Genomic DNA, 18,614 nt, shown 5'->3' on the forward strand with positions numbered 1-18,614 from the left:
ACCAATAACCCGCTTAGACACCTCATGGATCCACTTCCATTTTCTATTCTTTCCATCAGGGACTGTGGGAAATCAGACAGAGGTTGCAAAAGGCTGTGTCTCTAAATCATTTTGTGACGCCACAACATCAGTTAGTAGTCCTGGCATTATTGGGAACATCACATGTTGTGCGGGGAACCTGTGTAACGGGGCTCAGAGTGTCACCCAGAGCTTCCTGTTCCTCTGCTGTTCACTGCTCTCCTACTTCATGATGCACTGAATACAGCAGATCTTCACATTCTACAATCAGACACTCTTTACTGAATATATAGCTTGTGTTTTTATCTGTACAAGATTTGATCTGGTGTGAGGAACTTAAAAGAATATATACAAAATCTGATTAGTTGAAGAAAAATATATACATTTGATGAAATATTAAACAAAATGTAACAATCACTGAAATAAAATGTAATGATCAACTTTGCATTTGTTTCTGGATTTATTTTTAAAACATAAAATTAGTGAAAAGGAGTCAGGGCTAATTTGCATATTCACCACAGCTATCAGCTTCCCCTCGATTGCATCCACTTGTCAATCGAATTATCTGAAGTTCGGTTAAAAAAACTCATGCGAATAAAGCTGGTGAAAGTGTGTTTCCATCCAACGGCTTTAAAGCGAATAAAAACCTGTGCGTAATGACGTCACATGCTGTCAAATTGGTATATCGAATTGATTTAAGACATTTTAAGGTGTTTCCATTCATTTTCGCACTGACTTGCAGAACATTCAAGCAAACATTTGCGAAGAAAGTTTTGCTAGACAAAATGGATCGCAGCAAATAACGTTTCCATCAGCGTTTATCGCATAAGCCGTATATCGATAAAGAACAAATCCGGTGAGACCGAACATATTTAATTTGAGTCGATATGAAATTCAATCAAATTTTACTGTTTCTATTAGGCATTTTTCATTCGATATCACTTATTCCGATAAAAATGTGTGGATGGAAACAGACAGAGCAAATGAGATGGCAGGCGATAGTGACTGACGCTTTCTAAACACGCTTTGTGCGGCTTTGAAACCTTTGCGAAACGTTTTGAACCAGTGATTCGGGGCTCAAATCAAACTGCCAAAGTCACATGATTTCAGTAAACGAGACTTTGTTACATCATAACCGTTTTGAAATTTTGATGGCTAGCGGCTAGGGGACGATAATCTCTGTGAACTAGGGGTGTAAGGATTCACGCGTTTTCTTGATGCATCGATTACAAATCCTACAAGGGGGGCTCAAGCAAGCACCCTTCTGAAACCTATAATTAACAAATGGGACACCCTACGGTCTTGTGGACTTAATGGACACACGTATGCGGCTGTAAGACGCAAGTGTGCATGAAGTGTGTCATTTGGGACAGGGACTATCATGAGCAGATGACAGCTCTCTCACAATAGACCCTTTAACATTTCCAGGTTTCTCAGAAGCGGAAGTCTTCATAGAAGTTCCATAGAGCTGGTAAGTCCCGCCCCTTCCGCTAACCCCACTGGACCTCTAGGTTGAAAAATCGTCAATGCAAGTGAATGTGAGAAAATAATTCTTTTCTGGTCCCGTTTGAAATTTGCCATGAATGTGAACATATGTTGTCTGAATTTTTTATATAATTTTTCGTGTGAAGAATGCTACAATTTAGCGGGTAGAAGTTTGATACGGTTAGACTTTGTGTGAGAGCACTTTGTGGACTACAACTCTTAGCTGCTTTTGATTACATCAGACGGGAATCTGAAGAAAGAACAGTCCATTTGGTTTGAATGGTGACATTTGGGTACAAAACACACAGGCATCTTGATCTGTCTCCATAGATTATCGCAACATTAGCGCCTGATTTGACAAGTGGAGGGAAATGTGTTATGGGGTGATGTCACGTAGACGACATAGTCTTTCTCGTTATGTCTTTTCCACAACTGCTAACCAAAGAATCGTACAATATACTGTCAAACTCGTAACATGAAAAATTATATAAAAAATTCACAGACAACATGTGTTCACATTCATTGCACAATTCGAACGGGACCAGAAAATAATTATTTTCTCCCATTCACTTGCATTGACGATTTTTCAACCTAGAGGTCCAGCGGGGTTTTATGGATGGGCGGGACTTACCAGCTGAATGAGAGACATTAAATATATTTTTTTTAAATAATAAAAAATAATAATGGAAACAGTGCATGTTTATGTACCTGGAACACTGTAATAAGTTCCTACACAATAGTTAACATGAACTAACAATACTTTTAAAGCCTTTATAAATGTTGCCTTATTTAAATGATTAAAATAAGAATTATGTAACATGTAAGAATGGTTATTCGAAGAATACGAAAGTTGCTGTGTAATTCACACACAGACTACGACATAGGGATGCACGATATCGGCCACCATATTTTTAATGTTATCGTTATCGGCCTGATAAGAAAATTTGGCAGATATATTAAAGCCTATAATTAATGGATTATTTCCTTCAGCTGAGGAATTATTTCCTTCTGTCTTATTTCCTGCGCACTGTTCAACATGATGGTTTGGAATTGCTTGAAATATGATTGGAATCACTTCAAAAAAGGAAAATACAGTTAAGTTGTAGCCTACTGTTATGAGTATGCGAGCAAATTCAATTCACATTTATTTGTAGGCCTATAGCGTTTTTCATCAGACCAACGGTCTAAGAGGAGTTTGAAAAAGTAGGATTTCAATCACAAAGGCAGACAGGAAGTTTGGTCAGTTATGGCAAAATTGATATTGATGTTCTCGGCATGATTCTCTGGTCTCATGACAACAGGCTAAACTAATCAAAATCATTTTTTTTTTATTCAATTCAATTTACACTTGTTTGTTTAGAATTTTTCACAATACACATTGTTTCAAAGCAGCTTTACAGAAAACATGTGCCGTTGCCTTATGGGGGTGAGTGTGTGATCAAATTCAATTCAATTCGCATTAATTTGTTTCGCGTTTTTTACAATAAACGTTTACATGCAACCAAATGATTGACGGCTCAACTCGATTGAGCTCGATCCGAATTAAATTTCGATCGGATTGAAAGGGGTGGTTTATTCATTTACTAATCTGATCGAGAGGACATGTAAACACTTGATCGGATTGAAAACCGAAACTGAGAGTATTGCGCTTTTCTTCCTGTTGAATAAAGTGTCAAAAAAAACAAGTGTCCCGTCATTCTATAGGCTAATGTGTGTGTGAAGTGGAGCAGGACAATTTCCAACAAGTAGCCTACTGTTTAGGACTCTCATCCACAGACTGACTGACTTTGGGCATTTTTACTGCGTGATAAATATAAGCAGCATGGCATAACTGTTCGTATATATAATATATATATATATATATATATATATATATATATATATATATATATATATATATATATATATATATATATATATATTGCAAAAAAGAAAATGTAGTTCATAAATATATTTAATTCAAATGCATTCTGAACAATGTTAGATGTAACACTACAGAAGCCAGGAACTGCAATGTAAAAAAAAAAAAGAAGTAGAAATAAAAATGATATACAAGTAAAAATATAAAACAATTGCAAAAACAAAATCTAAAAAAAAAAAAGTTATGAAAGAAAAGAAAACAAAAATATATTTGAAATTTATGGGCAAAACAAAAGGCTAAATAATTCTATGAATTTATTTATATATGTTAAATAATTAAAAAACTTTTATATAATATATTATAATTTTGCCTTTTTATGTGTGAATCACTTATGCAGCCTATATTGTCAACCATAATTGTAACTTCTATAATGAAAGTGTTTTATAAAGCAAGACACCAGAAGTTGTTATGCGATTTATTAAGGAAGTGTTATATAAAGAAAGACACTTGTAATAATCATTGTAACTTTATATGAAGACAGTGGTTTATGAAGAAAAACACTGTAAATTGTTCTTTATAAGGGAAATGGACTAACATAACACACTTAATGTTTTAAGCATTTATTAAAAAGCATGAGGAACAAAACATGTGTTAGAATGAGCTTTGCTGAAGAAGAAGAAATATGCAAGCATTACCGTCATATGTGTTGAGGACGAGGAATGCAACAAAGAAAAGGTCCGAAGAAGGAGGACGAAGAGGCGAAAGGCATTATATAGACAGGTCCGAAAGGAATGTCCAGAACGTATGACAGTTCAAGACTTCAGATTGGACAGATTGTCGGTAAAGGACTGAATGCATGCTGAGGGGGTTTCCAAATGTCAAAAAGTATGATGGACTATAAAAGGACTGGAAATGAATGTCAAGACACTGACCCGTAAAGGACATCTCCGGTGTTGGATGCCTTGCCATTGCGCCTCCTGCAGTTAAAGCTTGTAAATGATTTGGTTTTGATTTACTTTTGTTTTTGTTTTATATATTAGTACCCTTTATGTTAACTAGTTAACCTGTATTTAATAAAAAATATATATAATTGAAATTAAGAAGCTTGACTGCCATAAGTCTCTGTTTTACAAAAGTTTGAGCTGAACTAACCACGGAGAAGTCTTCTGTGATCTAAATATTGTATATGGAAATTCAAATGCTTATCATTTAGGACAGATTTGACTTACTTTACCTAACCTGAGAATAATTAAAATAAGGTAAAAGGTGTTTAAAATTACGGACCATAAAAAAATATCAATAGAAAAATAACTGCAGTCTGATTATGTGTATTTTAAAACGTAATACAAGTACTTAATTTTGGGAATCTGATTACGTAATCCAGATGACATGTAATCAGTTACTATCCAGCACTGATCATTTAATTATTCAACTTATTTAATAATGACTTTGTACGGACAATATTTACATTTCCACAATCAGGATTTTCCTGTTCACTGTTACCGATCAGAAAAAGATAATAATCAGAAATGATCAGTGTTGGATAAGTTACTCTAGACAGAAAGATAGTGTACACTCTAACTAATGTAATTAGACTGTACTAATTACTCTCTCTAAAAAGTATTGCATTATTTTTTACCAAATCACTTTCCAAATTCAATATCAACCGCAACCAGGTGAACAATACAAGGATAGACATTAAACTGCTCCTTTCCTTCTTTCAAATAAATGATATAAAGTTACATAAATTACATAAATTCTTCTTCTCTAAAGGGAGAAAAGTCACTGACAGTGACTTTTAGGTTCTGTTTAGGTTTAGTTTCATCGTGGTTTGGTTATTAGGGATAACCAAAGGGATCTGTGGTTATTCACAGATATGAACATTTTGGATGATAACAATAACCGATAATTCTTTATATTTGAAAGGTGATCACCGATATATTGGACGATAAGTCTAAATCCAAAAACAAAAGTCTCATGTCCTAATCACACATATAATGATGTTCTCATTATAATTTTATGTAGCCTATATGACATGTTGCACTTAACTAGCTTATATTTTCCTTTTCAAAGTGATTCCAATCATATTTCAAGCAATTCAAAACCATCATGTTGAACAGTGTGCATCTGAAGTGTCTCAGCTGAAGGAAATAATCAATTATTTATCGGCTTTAATATATCGGACAAATTTTGTTATTGGACAGATAACGGTAACATTAAAAATAAAAATATATCGGCTGATACCAATATGGTGGCTGATATATTGTGCTTCCCTATTGGTTCTGTTTCTGTTTACCTGTGTTTCCTGTCATTGTTAATTGAACTAAAGTTTCCTAGTGTGTGCCAGTTTGTTTCCATTGTTACTGATTAGTTTCACCTGCATTTCATTTAGCTCAATTTGTTTGCCTGTGTATTGTCAGGGTGTGGTGCAGGCAGAAGGCGGCGAAGGCAAAAAGGCTCCAATACAAACTTTTACTAAATAGAAATTCCAACGGGTACAGATCATAGACTGTAAAAAAAGATGGACGACGTCCCTTCGCTTCCTTCCATTAATGAGAACTGAAGCCGCCAGAGTCCCGATATGGCGCTGACATATTGGAACTTGAGTCTGCGCAGTAGCGATCTCGGGATCAGACCTGCGCAGTAGTGAGCAGGAAGTAAAGCCGCGAGATCAACGCTCCGCCCTCACTCTCGCAGAACTCACTCAGGGAGAGTGGATTCTGCACACTTTTTTAAAAATTGATTGCAGTACGACAAGAGGCTTGTTAAAATAAAGTAAATACAATATCCTCAGTCTCCTGAAGATCCTGAAAAAAATGTCCGTTGGTGCTTCAGTGACTACTTTGCTCGAGAACCTGTCAATCCCAGCTGTCAATCATGACGTTACACCACCGCATCCCGTTCACGTAACTAACTAAAAACCAACTTATTTTTGAAACAGACACTTGAACTTGCATCAGCGTGATTAAAACGACAGCAAATGAAAGAAACCACCTTTGGAAAAAAAGATATTTGAAGTGTAATTTAAAGGGCACCTATTATGCCCCTTTTTAGAAGATGTAATATTGGTCTTGGGTGTCCACAGAATGCATTTGTGAAGTTTCAGCACAAAATACGCCACAGTTAATTTATTATAACCATTTGAAAATGTCATTTTTGGGGCCTGTTTTAAAAAGAGCTGTTTTGGCGTCTACCACTTTAAATGTAAATGAGCTGCATATCCCCGCCCTGCTGCTGGACCCAGATGATGAAGAGAGTCCGGCACAGAATAAACACGAAAGAGAATGGACTAAACGTCTCGGAATGGTTATTTGATACATTTCTGTACTTACAAAGTTTTAATCGCGTCCCTTTTGCCATTATGGATGTGCAACACACACACACACACACACACACACGAACTGTGATAACGTTCGCGCAATTTTTTTAAACTACACACACACACACACACTACTGTGAAGTACAAACTATTTTTTTTATTTATTTCTTAAGGGGAGGGAGATAGACTTTTATATAGCCTACTGTCTATGGAGATAGAGCAGACCTTAATTTATTTACATTTGTAAATGCTGCAAAAAAATGCCTACATGACATAAAACTGTCTGACGTTGTTTGTTGAGACATCCTATGACGAGTTGACGACGACAATAAATAGCTTTAGACGCATTTGTTGTTGAACTTGCTGACATCGATTGAAATGACTATTTGCTCAAAAATCATAAAATACACTTACTTTTTCTCGAGGTGACGTTGGATCGCGAACTGTAGGCAACGATCCACACTCTAGGATTAACTTTGACCCTCGTTCACTAAACAGTCAGTCAGAAAATGAACCTCATATTAAGGAAGTTTAAGTGGTGCCTTTTCTTCATAAATAAAATCCATCCGCTGCGTTTTCAGTGGCTCTGATGTCAGTGAAGACTAGTATGTCCATTCTTACATCCCACAACACACTTCTTAGGAGACATTACCGGCTGTCGCTGAGGATGCAGATCACCGAGGGCGGGGTCTATGCCAAAACCAGATGTCAATCAAATCACGTCGGTGGGGCTTAGCTCATTTCTACGTCACAATGAGGAAAATCTAGAACAGGGTGTTCTGAGACAGTGCTTATGATTTATTGAGATAGTAAAAAAACTACTGGGTGGATTTTTATCATTCTAGGATGGTTTTGCTCACACACTGCCAACACACATTTATGTTCAAACACCATGTAAAAGTGAATTTTGCATAATAGGTGCCCTTTAATTGTTTAGTTGGTCTCACGTCCCGTTGAATAACACGGGGAGGCGGGTCTTATGACCTACACTAGGAACAGCCACCGGGGGGCGATCGAGACGTTTTGGCTTCACTTTTCAGGGCTTGTGCGGCACGCTTGGTACAGATAAGCAGGATACTCACACACTAAGTACAACAGTGACATTACTCCCCCCTCCCAGTAGGTGCGTCCTCGCGCCATAGAAGGACTAACTGCGGAGGGAGGGGACTCAGGAGGAGGACAAAGAGCGGGTGAGGGCAGACTGAAGGCAGGAGGGGCCAGGGAGGAGCAAACGATGCAGGCGGCCGAGGCGGAGCAGGCTGTGCAGGCGGCTCGGGTGGAGACAACGGAGGGAGAAGCAATGGAGGAGGCAGGGCTGACGACTCCAGGGGGCCAACTGAAGGGTTCAGAGCAGGTGGGAGAGGAGACCAGAGTGGAGCCGGAGAACCGACTTGTCTAGGCGACGCCGAGGATCCAGCGGGACATGGCGGGATCGCCGGCTCTGGCGACTGAGGTGCAGGCGGGGACACAGATGGGCGCGGTGGAGACAGAGGGAGTGAGGACCAAGGAGGAACTGAAGGGAGTGAGGAGTCCAATAGAGCCGGGGGGACGAAGGGACGAGGAATAGCCAGAGGAGTGCAGTTCAGAGGTGAGGGAAGGTCGACAAGTGACCAAGGTGGATCCAGGGGAACGAGGGAGCCTGGCGAAACAGAACTGGTGACCAGATGGGCCACGGTGGAGATGCCGGACCTTGGAGCCATGGGGATATTGATGGACCGTCGGGCTGAGGTGGAGTCCTGGTTGCAGAGGTTGGAGGTGGAGACTGGGGATCCACCAACCAGGCTTGAGCTGTAGGCCGGCAGACACACAGCGACTCCCCCTCCCTGAAGGTGGTAGGAGGCGCTGAGGGGCTGGCAGGCAGTGGTGGAAGAAGGGTTGAGATGTGGTAGATGGGAGGAGTTGGGAGAGCATTTGGATTGTGCAATGGTATTGCATAGGAAATACTAATGTTTTTGTATTCTGTTTATATTTGTTTGTCAACATTAAAATGATGTAAGACAATAATTATTTTTATTTTTTTATTAAAATAGGAGATGTTTTAAAAAGGTAGGCATTATAAGCAAGAGCTTCAGCCTACACCTGTTTCAGACTGTGCTGTTGTTTGTTAGCTCAACTGTGTCTGAAACTAAACTAAACATTTGTTAGGCAACTGTAGGCCTATTTGTTAATCTTAGTTAATAATACAACTTTTAATTGTTTGTTCATGTTATGTCACAGTCAGTGCCTTAACTAATGTTAACAAATACAACTTTTGATTTTAATAATGTTTTAGTAAAGGCTGAATTTAATATTAATTAAATTAATAAATTGTGTAGAAGTGTAGTTCATTATTAGTTCATGTTAACAAATTTAACTAATGAAACCTTATTGTAAAGTGTTACTGATTTCATGATAGCTAACACTTTATTGAATACATAGGCCTACAATTTATAACATCAACATAACTAAACATGAATCCCTTATAATTACCAACTTGATTCTCTGTTTTGTTTGGTAAAGTAAATAATATTTAGTTATATTATCATAATTTCAGAGAGAGGCTCTCTGACCTACTGCTGCTCTCCATCGAGTGAGATATTCCAAATAATTGTGAGGAAGTCATTAAAATATATAAAACACAACAGACAGACGGATACTGCTTTAAATACAGGTGATTTATTTTAAAAATAAATGTTTTTTTTTTTAAAAAGTGCCCTTTTTGGTCCTTCCGCCCCTGCCCCTGAGGAGGTCTGTGCACGCCACTGCATCTGATATGGAATCGGACATGGGCATTATCTCCTTCTTATCTTATGCTCGAAACACTCAGTTTCTAAAAAGTTTGAAATCTTCTTTGAATTGTTAAAACAAATAACAACAGCACATGAGGAGCTTATACTCATTCTCTCGCTGCTTGTACAGGTCAAGCGCCACGAATGGAAGTAGGCAACCGGAGTCGTCGTCATGGCAGCGCGCATTGTTTAGACTGAGCAGAATAAGGTGGATTAGACATTCTCTGGTTCAACCATAGACGCCCTATCGACCGCTACTGCCTATTGGCACGGACGAGCCGTGGGGCCGCCATCTTAAACCGGTCAACCGCTCCGCTCAGTGTAATCTGTTTGGCAGGTGTCAGCACATTTAATTAATCATATCTCACTGAATACCGAACCGATTTTCATGCGGGTTTTTTTGCTGCAAAGGTCATACATGTAGCTATGATACAGGACACATTGCATATTTTATTCACAAAATACAACCAATAGTACGGTAATGTTAAATGTTAAATCTAACTTGTGAAAAGTAATCCCCGAGCGATGGTCCGCCGATTTGAGCAGGAATATGCTGCACAGTGCTCTGGCGTCTACTGCTGCTATGCAACGCAAATAGGAGTATGACCGGTTTAAGATGGCGGCCGCATTTCTTGCGCCCAGCGGCCAATAGGGCGTCTAGCTATATATGATGTCTATGGGTTCAACCAGAGCCATAGAGAGAAAGAGTTGCGACACTCCCATAGACCTCCGTTGTAAATAATGGCGGCGCTTTTAACCGCCTACTTCCGGGATTTGAAGATCGGAATAGTTCTAAACACTGTCATTTTGGCGTTGGACACCATTCACTTACATTGCTGCGTGTCGAGTTGTTCTAGAGTTAAGTTGCTGAAATATCGACCTCTTTTGATTTGTCAACTGTCTATGTTGTATCAGAGGCCCTTTGCGATGCTTATACTGGTCTTCATTTGTATATGCACAGCGTAATTATTTATATTTTATGTTGGTTGTTTCAACCAATTTTCAAGCACTGCCTGCTAGCTAGTGCGACTTCGTCAGCTGTGACAGTAAGAGTTCGGTAATGAATCACTACCACCTTTATAGCAACTTTTATTTAATTTAATTTTTTGGGATATACTAACTTTTCATTATGTTTTATTGTCTTGAGTGAAGCGGCTTGTGAGAACAATGCTGGACCTCTAGGATTGTTATGGGATCACCAGTCCTGTGCATCACCTGCCCCTGGTTTTTGTTTTTCTTGTTCACACACACCCACACAAGCACACATTTTTGTTGTCTGTCATTGTTTAATAAAAAATATTTAAGCGAACTCTGAACGGACCGCCACGGCAGACCTCTTTGCGTGATCACGAAGGTAGGCTAATGGCTGAATCAAAATTTACAAGCAAAATCACGGGAATCAATAGCCTAATACAGCCCAGTTGTGCTAAAATAAATATCATGAGACGTCCATCATCAGATGAATGATATGGAAAAGTTAAGTTAGAGCCGCTAAAGCCAGTGCTACTACCCATGCGAACATGAACACTGAGCTTTTCCCTCCAAAAATATAGCCTAAAACTTATCTCCAAATGCAAAACTGACATTAACAAAATGCAATAATGCAATAACAGCTGAAAAAGTACTTGGGTGCATAGGCGCCGATTTATGTTTTCCTCCGTGGGTGCTCATGGGAGCACGCCCTTTAAAAAAAAAAAAAAAAAAAAAAAAAAAAATTGCATTTCAGAACCTTAGGAAATGGACAGCGGCCGACACGAACACTACACACACCTATTTACTTGATAATAAAGCCGTAAAGTAGGCTATCTTTCAACTCAGGACAGCGCCACTTCTCACTATACAGACAGGATTGGAGATGAAAAGTTTAACTGACTCGTAACCGCGATCAGCTAAGCCTTTCACAACATTGTTTTCTTCAGTTTTCACTAGCTATTATTTTCTTCAACTCCTCAGCATCCATCTCGACTGCAAGCAGATCGCGCGCGCGGTTATGATGACTTTTTAAAAGTGAAAGTAGGTATAGAGACTCCTGGGAGGGCGTGGGCTCAAGGCTCAAATAAACTGATGTGGATTTTAAATTATTTTATTAACTTGAAATACAGGCATATTTTTGTACATGTGTTCCTAAAAATGTGCATATATTTTTACGTTTGCACGTGATTGTTTTAAACCTGTGTTTAGACCCGTGTTTCCCCCGTGACCGACCCGACCTGCACCCGTTTGAGTAAAATTTGCGGGTCACCCGTCGGGTACCCGAACCAGTGCAGGACTCTGTCACTGACACAAGTCCACACCACACAGTATAAATTTGATTTGTTGACTCACCATTGTGGTTAATTCTTCAGGAGGAACGTGTCTCTGCGTACAGAGCGGGGTCACTAAAGAGGCGTTTTCATCCGAGAAACGCTGTGATTGGTGGAAAGGATATGGAGCAGGCGACTGACAGCGACATAACCAATCACAGTGTGACAGACGCTTCACATAGCACCAACTGCTATGTTTAATTTTAAATGAATGTAGCCTACTGGCAGTCCGGCACACGTGGGTGCTCGGTATTTTCCGTGGGTGCTCGAGCCCCGGAGCACCCACGGTATCGGCGCCTATGCTTGGGTGTGTGTTTTATTTTATATTTACCGTTCAATAATGCAATCGCTGCTGTCTGTCCCATAGAAGAGCATGACAGCCAGCGTATGTTTTAGAACTATTGGGGCTTACATGAACCACGTGACAGCCATAGCGGTGACATCAAAGAGTGTCGCAACTCTTTCTCTCTATGGCTCTGGGTTCAACCATAGACTGTAAAAAAATCCGTTTCAACCCGGTGTTGTGCCGAATTTCGACTCCCTGCCAAATTATTACCCCCCTCGTTGAAGTCAGTACCTGATTGCCTAATCCTAATCCCTCCCCTAATCCTAACCCCTCCCCCACAACTAATCTAAACCTACCAATACTAGGGGGGTAATAATTTGGCGGGGGTAGAAATTCGGCACGACACCGGAAACCGTAGCGCACCGTTTTGAACTTGAACGTGCCCCTGATGACAGGACAGTTTGATCTTCGGCTGACAAATCAGAGGAAACGGTTCATTCCCGCCCACATGTAGAAATCGAATATTCTAGCTGTTTATTAATTTTTCTACCTCAGAACGAAACACGAAAAATGAAAAAACGGAATAGGAACTGTTTTCTCATTTTTCTACTTTCAATATTAAATTAAAAAACGACTGAATGAATGATATAAGGACTCGTTATGAATGCACATGCAGCCTTGAGCATTTTATTTACAAATGAGCGTTTTAAAAGCGAGATGCAAAACACACGTCAATTAACCGGTGGGAAAATTTCCTCACCGTCACATCCTGTCAACTCTCTGGTTAACAACATTCTTTAAAATAGGCATATCTTCTTTCGTGTTGAACAGAAGAAGAAACTCATACAGGCTTGGAAGAACTTGAGGGGTGAGTAGGCTAAGTCATAACAAAATGTTAATTTTGGGGTGAACTATCCCATTAATGAGAACCAGTATCGTATTTTGCGAAACTAATACAGAAAAGACCGATCCACATAAGAACCGATAGGCTATAGAAGACCAAAACAACAACAATAATAATAGGCTAATAATAATAAATTGACCATGAGAGCCATTCAATTCGACATTTCTGCTGCTGATAAATGAATGTTATATGGGAACATTAGTTCACTCCACTTGCAAATGTCCTTTAAATAAAGTTTAAAATTGCATTTAGCACCATTTATCAGCAGGTGGCAGCAGAAGATCTTGCGTGGGCCCAAACCTATTGCATTTGCTTACATCAAACACGAAGGCAAACATGTATCATTAAAAGGTAAACTGCAAAAAGCTGAACTGAAGGAAATGTGATTCAGTTCATCTTAAACTCCACTGATCATTGACAGAGCTTATTGTGTTTATTATTTGTGTTGAAAGTCCGTCAAAGCATTTTGGAATATGTTAGTAAATGATGACAAAATGTAAATTTTTGGGTCAACTGTTCCTTTAAGTAACTACACAGATGTTTTACTCTCTCTCTCTCTCTCTCTCTCTCTCTCTCTCTCTCTCTCTCTCTCTCTCTCTCTCAAATTACTAAAGGACACACATAAGACCACTAGAGAAAATTTTAGTTAATAAAAAATCAACATTATTGTTAGTTTATGTCAGCTCTGGTCCATTAAATAATATTACCAGAAACAATCTGATATAAATAATGTAGTAGTACATGTTGAAATTAACAATTAATTAACAAGGTATTTGAATGCTTTAAAAGTATTTTTACTGTTAATTCATTTTAGCTTATAGTTCACTAATGTTAACAAATGGAACCTTATTATAAAGTGTTAGTGAAAATGCTCTCGGACGCTCTCTCAACTGTTATGAGTGTGCAAGTCTGACGAGCTCATGTGACCAGGGCTGCGTTCAGCCCGGCCCCCGACAAAACGTTGCACAACGTTTTTTAAACAGATACGGTGATGCATTGAACACACTGTTCTGATGACGCAAGAGTTGCAACTATGCTGAGAAGGCCATTCTTTCTGTTCTTTGTGAAGAATTTTCTGAGACTGATGAAGTCGGTATAAATAGGCTATGTCTTTAATACTACAAAATATGCCTGATGTTACAGTTACTGCACTTGCCGCCCAGAACAAAAGAGAACATGCCAATCGAGTGAAGGGATTGCTGAAACTGAAATGGAAGCACACATCTTACCTAATTCATACTAAAACACATCTATTTAGCCTCACATTCTGACTTTATTTGTAGTTCATACTGTTTTAATACCCTGTATTTTCTTTCTCATTTTTAGGAAAAGCACTTAATTACCATTGTTTATTTCTATACCAATTGCCATACACTTGCAATGAATCTAATATAAACAACTACATCTTTTTTTAAAATAAAACTTACAACAAACATAATCTTCTAATATCCTCAGTTGTTGCGTATACCGAGCTGCATCGAACACATTTGTAAATTACTTTCCTTGAACCCATTGTGCGAGTTCACTTTAATACTGCATGCTTTATATACATGTTGCTGCTGATTGGACTGCAGTTCTGACACACCCACCAAACAAGAGAAAACGTATCTCAAACCCCGGTGCACGCCGTTTCCAGGAAACATGACGTTCAACCCGGAAACCGTAGCAAAACGTTGCGCACCGTTTTGAACTTGAACGTGCCCCAGGTAACAAACCGCTCCAATGGATTCTCCAACTGCTTAGGTGCAACACTAGATGTTGATCAGTCCAGTATGATGGATTGAAATATAATGCTATAATTTATTGATGCTTTATCAGTATTAATGTAAATGATGTTCAACTCGTCAAAGAACTACTCTTTTTCTGTGCAATTTCTTCTTTTGCAATTTACAATTGCAAGCATGGAATGTTCGATATACAATTATTTTTGCTGAAATTGTTATTCTTATAAAATAATTAGAAATTAGTTTGAAATGAGAAAAACCATCAATTTAAAGCATTTTCACTAACACTTTACAATTAAAGCTGCAAGCAGCGATTAAAAGGGCCCTCGCACCTGTGTCACCGCCACCCGGCGCCTTTAGGAAAACAGAGCACGGTGGGCAGTATCTAAATATAGGAGGACTATGTTAAGATAATTTGTATTTGCCACACTTCCTGCACCCAGCAGGTGGCGCAATTAATATAACCGAATATGAACATGGTCATGTGTTCATGACAGGACTCTTATCAAACAAGTGAAGTTAGAGGCAGATTGGACATTGTATGCCTGAGTTACTGCAGGCTGTTTGTGGTTGCTTAGCAACATCGGAACTGCAAGCCATTTTAATATAGAACTTATCTGATGATGCATATTTCACCGTCACATTCACCGCCTGTCTTCCTCATCTGTGTGTGCACTACACTTCCCATCATCCTCCTTGGCACACCTGCACTCTATCAGCCATCATCATCACCTGCACTCCCTCGTTAACAAGCCCTATATATTCAGCACTCTCCCTTCATTCCTTGTCTGGTCTCGTCAATACAAGACACACAGACTCCCTTCCTACAAGACTTACCTGAAAACCTACCTGAGATGATCCTCATCAGCCTGTCTACCATCCATCTTCTGAGCCTTCATCTTCATCATCTGCAAAGAGAAAGAGAGACTTGATTATCATTCAGCTAAGCTTTCATTGTTTATCTAATTTCGGTTTACTCACCATTCATCTCTGGATCTGATCCATTTTGCTAAATATACACATTAAACTTATCATCTCGTCTGTTCCTTGTGTGAATCGTGACACACCCAAAGGCTGAAATTGGTTGTGCACATCTACATTTGTCAGGCCGCCGAGGACACGTCATTTGACGAAAGTCAAGATCTTCGCAATTTAACGTCGCAAAGGCATTAAGATTACACTCACCAAATTTGAAGAGGATCAGATCAAAACTGTAGGAGGAGTTTGTTAAAGTACAACGTCTGGAAATGGCAAAAACTGCACAGAATCTGAGAGGAAGTTCAAAATAGCTGATTTCCTGTTGTGTTTAGGGGTATGCTCCAGGAGACTTTTTTTTTGTAGGAATTAGGTCATTACATGTATGTACCGAATTTCATACCTGTACTTGAAACGTAGAGTCGGAGCAATAATGTAGTGGAGGCAATTGAGCCATTTTGCCCCACCCAATTCTGAAACCCATATCACACGTAAATTTTCACCACTTCTGAAGCGTGTGCAAAGTTTCATAATTTTTCAAGAATGTTTAGGCCCTCTAAAAAGTGATTCACTTTGGAAAAGAAGAATAATAATAAGAAGAAACGGAGCAAAAACAATAGGGTCCTCTCACCATCGGTGCTCGGGCCCTAATAAGATTCCATTTGTTAACATTAGTTAACTATAAGCTAAAATGACTTAACAATGATAATACTTCTGAAGCATTTAATTACCTTGTTAATTAATTGTTCATTTCAACACGTACTACTACATTATTTATATCAGATTGTATCTGGTAATATTATTTAATGGACCTGAGCTGACATGAACTAACAATAATGTTGAATTTGTATAAACTAACATTTTCTCTAGTGGTCTTACACTTAAGTGACATGTGAAGGCCAAGTATGGTAACCCATCCTCGGAATTTGTCCTCTGCATTTAACCCATCCAAGTTAGTGCATAGTGCACACATAAGTAGAGTAGTGAGTAATGAACACACACACCAAACCATGGACACAGACCCGGAGCAGTGGGCAGCCATTTTGCTGTGGCGCCCGGGGAGTGATTGGGGGTTAGGTGCCTTGCTCAAGGGCACCTCAGTCATTTCCTGCCAGTATAGACCTTATGCGCCAGAGAAACAAGCGCGCAGCCATCTTTAGAATATTGTCTTTGAACTTCCGATTTTGCAGTCGTATTTTTGCTGTGTATTTCAAAGGCATCACTGTCGAGGAGTAATAAGCTGGTGAAGTGGTTTTACTTACTGTAAAGTTATCACTATAAAATGAGTATATTTCCTGTGATATTAATTTCGGGTCTGTGATAAACCCATCATTAATAATTAAACTATGAACTGCATTGCCTCTGTCTCCTCTTTTCTAACTGACAAAAATATGCCGTATTCTCCTCTCCTTCCTCTCCTTGCAAGAGACCTTACAAAAGCTCCTTGTGTTTTCATTAAAGGTCCCGTTCTTCGTGATCCCATGTTTCAAACTTAAGTTAGTGTGTAATGTTGCTGTTAGAGCATTAATAATATCTGTAAAATTATAAAGCTCAAAGTTCAATGCCAAGCGAGATATTTTATTTAACAGAAGTTGCATCGAACGGCTCGTTTGGACTTCATCCCTCTACTTCCTTCTTTAATGACGTCACTAGAACCGTTTTTTGTCTAACCTCCGCCCACAGGAATGCTCCCTCAACTTCCCCAAAATTCATGTATGTACTTGCGCACTTCTTATAACTTGTTTACTCAGCTCTTACTGTGATTTTCTGAAGTAAAACTGATGCTTCATCTTTTGTGTGATGTACTGTACAATAAACTTTATTAAACTCATCAGTATATGTTTGATCATCATTCAGACAGCAGACGTGTAGGCTGTTAATTAGGGGTGTAACGATACATCGATATGGATCGATGCATCGATATAACGTCTAACGATATGATGCATCGATTCCACACTTAAAATATCGATATGCACCTTTATTTTGACACTCTCCACATTATCACGACACGTAAAATCCTTCCGCTAAAGCGCACATTTTCGTTTACTCACCAACCGCCTGCCGGTGTGTAGGCTAACGTTAATCTCTTCATCTGAAAAAGACGCCTGACAAGACTGACTGAATCCTAAACAAGTTTTTTTTTTATTTATTTTTTTACAAAAGCCGGTATTGTCCGCTGTCAAGGCATCGCGAGTTCATGTTTTACAGTAGAAACAGACAAGCACTCGCACCCTTGTTGTTGAACACATAACGAGAAGACCGTTTTAGCGACTCAGCGCGCAATATTCAGGTCAGATGTCACTTTGAAAAGACGCGTGCTGGCTAAGAGGAGTTTCGTCAAAGCTGACTAAAAGTGATCAAGGATGGATCATTTCAATGAACTCGTGATATCTTCTTCAAGATTTTTTTTTTTTTTCAGCAAAATCAATGAAATGTATTTTTGTTCAATAATATTTTTTCTTTGGTGTTTTGAGAAAATTGTATGATAATAATTAATATTTATGCAATAATTATGATCCATTTTTTCCCATTGAATATAATTGAATTTTTTTATATATTTTTATTATTATTATTATTATTATTATTATTATTATTATTTAATGCTGTGGAGTACTTGTATTTAACGTTACTGTCGTAAATAGCACTCGCGCAGAGCCGTCTCTGCACTCACGGCCTGATCCCTTCCGCCCTCTATACTGGTACCTGTTCAATAGGATGGAAGCTGTAATGAGTGGAAATAAGGTGTGGCCCCTTTAAGAGCTGCGTGCGCCCTATTGAACTGTCGTCGGCAGTCTGTGTTGTATCATGTGCACCTCGAACACCCGTGTGCGGGTTATTTCAGTTTGATGCTCATTCTTATCCTTCTTTTGTTTATCAAGTAAAGATGTGGATGGTAGAACTGGTGACAGACAGTTACACGAGTTCGACTGGGGAATAAAGTGCAAGTTGTGAGATGCCAATCGCCTCCGTG

Source organism: Scardinius erythrophthalmus, assembly GCF_964197995.2.
Source record: "Scardinius erythrophthalmus genome assembly, chromosome: 17".
Lineage (NCBI taxonomy): Eukaryota > Metazoa > Chordata > Actinopteri > Cypriniformes > Leuciscidae > Scardinius > Scardinius erythrophthalmus.